The 6,060-nt window shown below is 28.2% G+C and overlaps 1 protein-coding gene across 5 annotated transcripts in view; it reads right to left on the bottom strand.

The window, feature by feature from the left end:
- Positions 1 to 3,207: 3,207 nt before the first annotated feature.
- The window catches only part of LOC129938832 (uncharacterized), a 124,220-nt gene continuing 121,367 nt past the window's right edge, over positions 3,208 to 6,060 (bottom strand). For all 5 annotated transcript variants that reach the window (XM_056046625.1, XM_056046624.1, XM_056046621.1 and 2 more), the window contains one exon: positions 3,208 to 3,380. The gene's annotated coding sequence lies outside the window, so the exon portion shown is untranslated. The remainder of the gene's footprint in view (positions 3,381 to 6,060) is intronic.

Genomic DNA, 6,060 nt, shown 5'->3' with positions numbered 1-6,060 from the left:
ATTTTGAAAACAAAGTAAATATCGTTAGCAACCCTGAAACATAATGCATACATTTTGGTTAGTAGATAAAGGTCAATTTTCTAAATAAACTCAATTTCAATATGGCGCATGATATTGAAGTACTTTTTATTCTTATGTTTAAACTGACCTGACTGCAATGACTTTATTGAACACATTATGGGTGAATCACAAACACGCTTCAGCTTCGGCTTCACCTGAGGTTTACGAGTTCAGCCATAAGAATTCAATGCATGCTATCACAATAGAGCTTCGACCTCACGTTTCGTTTGACAATCTATAGTAAAAGAACGTAATGTAACTCCAAACGGAAGTTCTAGTTCAATTATCTGAACATTTGCTCAACAGCTGTACAAAAATGTCATAATTTTTGCTCTTTGGGGGGATGAAATAATAGAAACGTCATTCAAAGCAACCTCGAAGCAGGCCCACTGTAACGCAGACGAAGCCGAAGCAGATGCGTGTTTGTGATTCAGCCATTATGATCAAAAACGAACTAAACGCAAGCAAATGGCAGCATTCAGCGAGAAGAATAACAATCTGAAACTGTCTTATTATTGACAAATGCAAATATATAAAAAGACTAATTTTTGATTTGATAACTTTAACTTATCTTTTGTGTTTTTAAATTCAATAAAATCAATTTGAATCATTTATATTTGTATTTAATTAATGAACGATTTATTTCATTTTGAATTCGTTTGTCTTTACCGAGCAGCTGATTCTGAAACGTCAAAATCATTCTCCACTAACTTTGTAGCCGAATTTTGTACACTACGTCGGAGGGAAAATTTCAATTACTTTTGTAGATAGATTTAGCCAATCAGAATCCCATGACTACGTAGCCACTAGCTCTGTGAATGCGACCAATGAAAAATACACAAAAATATCCCCATCTGGCAACGCTATTCATCTGCAGATTTCCCTTCTATTTTTGTAAAGCTGCTGTTGTTAGTTATCGTTCGAAGTGTTTGTTTTATTTTAAAGTCTATTCAAAATCACAACTCATAATATCAAGGCTTACATTCTTGAGAGCTTGGAAGTTTTTTTTTATAATCTTGTATACCTAACTAATATTTTGCCTCGTTCGCCTTCTTCATACTTTTTTTGGTGTTCCATAATGACTTGCGTGTTGCACATAGTGCTTTGAAAGTTTTTAATGTTTCCTTTGGTTTAAGACATTTCGTTCAGACATGCAAAAGCTTTTGAATCACGCCCTATTTTTAGTTTTGTTAAGGATGATAACTAAACATAAATCCACAACTATCCTACTTTGACCATAAAGTGGTTCTATAGAGTATTTTATTTTTTTCAATTTCTAAGCATGAATTAGAGAATGTTAAAAAGTACTATAGTTTCAAAAAAGCTATCACAAAATTTTCGACCTGAACTGATAAATAATAAAAAATGAGAAAATCGCTGACTTTACCAAACAAAAATTTATAGTGATGTTTTGAAAAATAATTGAATGAATGTTCTAATTCAACAAAGAAAATTAAAATTATTGTGTAGTTTTCTAAAACCGATAATTGATTGGCCTTAAAATAAGATGTCAATAAAACCATCTCAATTTTGAAATTAAAATTGATTTTCAAACAACTGAACAGAAAATTATAAATAAAGAAAGAAACAGTTTTTTTTTAAATAATTTTAATAAAAATGAAATTAAAATGAAATAAAAAGATATATAGATAAATTAAAAATTGATTTTTATTAGCATAATTTGCAATAAATACATAATAAATTTTAGCTTCTTCAAAGGTACTTAATACAAAATGATCGTACGTATATGTGTGTTTTATTATTTTCTCAAGGATTTTTATTTTTATTTCTAAGAAACATATTATTAAAAAGTTTAAACAAATAAATATTTAACAATTAAAACTTCATGTTTATATTCTAATTCAACTATAGTTTCTTCTGGCTTATAGGCTAACAAAGAGTGATAGATAGAGATAGATGATGATAGGAAGAGAGAGATAGATAGAGAGAGAGAGAGAAGAGTGTTGTTTTTTTTGATTTTTTTTTTTTTTTTAAAGATGTGCACATTATGGGATTAAATTATTTTTTAATGAAATTTATGGTTGTGGACGCTCTTAAATTTGAGAAGATACAATTAATTAATTATTACAGGTTTATTCTACGGGTATATGCATAAATATATATTTTAATAATTTTTTTTTATAATTATAACAAACACTTAAAACTACAATACAACCATATTACTAAATATATATTTTATATAATTTATTACCTATGTATAATATATTAATGAGCAAATGTGTGTTTTTGTAAAATAATATAATTTTTAAAAACATTTCACTCATTTCATATTAGAATTTCAATGTAGAAAAGAAAAACTTAGCTAGCGAAGAATCAACAAAAACAAATGAACATTTTCTTTTAAAATAAATAATAAATTATTTTTTGTTAGTACACGTATATATAATTTATTATATGTTAGAATAGAACTAATAGTTTTCATGTGTGCTTGTATAGATGCTTTTAACTTTCTTATGTTTTTTTTTTTTTATTTTAACTTGTAGCTAAATTAATGTCGTTTTTATCTCACTCATTATCACTTTTATTTTCACTTAAAAACAAAACATTTTATTTGCTTGTTTTTATAAATTTTTTAGTTTTGATTTTCTTAACAAACAAATTATTACAATTATTAATTAAAGAGAACGAATAGAGTAAATATTTGAAAATTCAAAAACAAGAACAAAATATACATGTCATAAATATTTATAGAAAAGAAGTAAAAAAATATTAGGACGTTATATGCTTGCAAAATTTTGCTTGTGGTTTTGAAAATTTTTTAATGCACATTTTGTTGTTTTCTTAATTGTTTTTGTTGTTTTTTTTTCGGTTTTTAAATAATTTTTTGAATAATACATTTTTTTCGATTGTCAATTTTATAAATTAATGTTTATTTTATATTATTATGTTTTCTTTAAATATTAATTTGCATTAAAATATAAGTTAAACTATTATTTATATCTTAGAAAGTGTCTTGGCATAATGATGATGGTGTTGGTTTTGCTTTTTATACATTTTGGAGATTTGATTTGATTTTAATCGATCCATTTAAACACTTGACTCTGGTTTTCCAAATAATTGGAGTATTGTAGGTAATTTGATTCAAATTGCTTTTAATTTGGTTTTTAATTTGGCTTTATAATGAATTTGTAATTTGTTGTTGAGACTGGTGTTGCTGTTGTTGTTGTTGTGGTTGTGACTGCTGCTGTTGTTGTTGTTGCTGCTGTTGCTGCTGTGGGATGCTACTCGTATTTGGGTCATTTTCCTGAGGACGATGCGATTTCATATGAGCACTTCTGCTTTTGACTTTGTTGAAAACTCTGAAAATATTTTTTGTTGTTTTTTTTTATAAATGTATATTAAACATTTTTGGTTTTTAATTTTACATTGGACAAAAAGGAAGCATTATTCAAAAGTTGCAACATGCAGTATATTTAAGATTTTATCAAAACAAATCTATTTATGTAGATGAGAAATTGAAAAAAAAAAATAATTGCACTAAACAAATTAATAGCAAATGGGTGAATAAATGTGAAAACTTTTCGTTCCATCCCAAAAAGAAGGTTTTAAACTTAATAAAACCGACTTTCAAAATATTTGGGAATGATAAGGTTCAAGAAATTAATGCATTGTCTATGCAAAGATGGGACTACTTTTGAAATTTTATCGCATTGAAATGAAATAAACTCATAGTCTTTAAAATGTTGGCATCATGTTAAAACACAGTACTTTCCACAAAATGAGCTCCGTTTCGACAGACAGTAATTACAACTTAATTGATCACTTCAGAAGCAGTCTCCTGGTTGTTCTTATTAGAAGAGGGACTCATGATCTCAATTTTAATGGTCGCTACTCAAGTAGCACAAAATTCCAAAATACACCAAAATATTTGGGGTATATTTTACACTTTCGTGATATACATTTTAAATATAAAAAATACACCACTTTTTGGTGCAATATTTAAACATTTAATTAAGATTCAGTGTAAATTATACCGCGTCACCGTTTAAAATTTGCACCAGCTGTGCAAAAAATATACCGAATTTTGGTATTGGTAATATGGATGTAACCAAATAAGTTTGCATTTAATATGCTCAGCAGGATATTCTTTCAGGATAACACTTCAAATAATTGTTAAATTTTGAGCTACTCATTTTTCATATTTATTTTTCACACCATTTATTTCAGTGTATTTAATTTCCACGGGGTTTAAATCTTCCACCAAAATATAATTGCCATTTCAGATAGTGTATTTTATCTACTAAATATAGTGTACAAAATATACAACTTTGGTTTGTTTCAGAATCGAATAACTTTATGCACCATTAATGGTGTATTATAAAAACATCTAAGAATCAGTTTATTTTGTACACCAAATTTTAAAAAAATGGTAAAATTTTGCACCGAAAAGTCAATGGTGTATTTTGATTACCGGCACATTTTGAAAAATACACCAAAATATTAAATGTTTTTTCAATTTTCTCAGTTTTGCACCAAAATTATTGAACATACACCAAAATATGCACCAGTGTGCTACTTGAGTATACCATTAGGTTATGTACAGATGTGGTTCGGAGATAGGATGAGAACAATAGCTTAACACGGAAGGCTTTAATGGCCCCACCCCATTCGTGGATATCTAAATGACCATCTTTTTCAAGAAACAAGAACAAACATCTGTATATTGAAAACCTTTGGGTTGCTGTAAAAATAGATTTCATACCTGATACGGAAATGTGCAAGGAAGAAACATCACTTGGCTTTCAGATCAGACTTGGACAACATCGAACGAAAACAAATGAAAGCTTATGCAAAGTGAGAAGTTAAAAGTAATGTTAAATTCACAAAGTGCATTAAGAAACAGGAGAGGATGCTAGCAACAGAACTCTGTTTAAGAGATCACTGCTATTCAGAGCTCAGAACTCGGTTTGAGTATCAATAATTTCCCGACAAAGCATTTGTGGGCTTTTTTGTTGTACATTAGCGTATTTTTTTTTTACAATGAACGTTAATTTCATTGGCAAAAAAACGAATGCCATAAACGAATACGATACTAGCCAAATGAATGTCACTTCTAATAGATTCTTCCAGCGAAGTCGAAAGTGTTAACTTTGACTGCGAAATTTTGAAAATTTTTGGGAAAATTTCAACTATTTTAATCAAATTTAAACTTATTTTTAGAAAGTCCTTTAAAATAAAACTGAGGCCATTAATGGTGAAAAAACTGTGTTAAGAGACTGTGTGCGTTTAATATACCAAAGACACATTGTAAACATTAGGAAAAGATGAAGAGATTTTAAATTCTTGAAAATTGCAGTAACAGAAAATTAACATTGGAGTATTACGACGAAATTCTGTTGAACTGTCTGTCTTCTAGTGAAAATAATCCTTATGAAATTTGGACGGATTTTTAATATTTTGGAATTTGATAAAAAATAGTATAAATTTCTTATAATATATTTTTTTTTGGGTTTTAGTTTGTTAAAGAAAGCAATCTTCTGCGAATGCAAATTTTAATAAATTTAAATAAAGCATTAATTTGGGTGTTGGAAAAAAAAATTGCAAAGATTTTAAAGATTTTAAAGAATATAATTACATCAATGACCACAAAGGAATACAAGGACCGTTAAAGAATTAATAGCTTTTAATGAAATACAAAAATTGAAGACGTTGTGATTAGGAAGTTATAAAAAGTTCTTTAAATTCGCCTTTTTATACATTTTCAATTTAAATGCTCTTATGGTCAATACTATCCAAGAGTCTTCAACAAGTTGCAGGAGCACCAGCCCAGAAATGGGAGTTATATTCAAGATTTGGACGCATATAAGTCGTGTAGATAACAGTCAAACATCTTGAGGAATTTTTGTCGACATTGCGTATGTGATCGTTCATGTAATTTAATGAGCTTATCATATTTAATCGTTGCATTTCCACATCCGAAGAAGAGGGATGTGAGTCTGACAGCAAATATGAAAAGCTAAGTGTACTATCGTCAGCGAA

This window comes from Eupeodes corollae, chromosome 1 (genome assembly GCF_945859685.1).
Source record: "Eupeodes corollae chromosome 1, idEupCoro1.1, whole genome shotgun sequence".
NCBI classification, from domain to species: Eukaryota; Metazoa; Arthropoda; class Insecta; order Diptera; family Syrphidae; genus Eupeodes; species Eupeodes corollae.
Note: the sequence above shows the minus strand (reverse complement) of the source record. Positions and strands in the feature narration are given on the sequence as shown.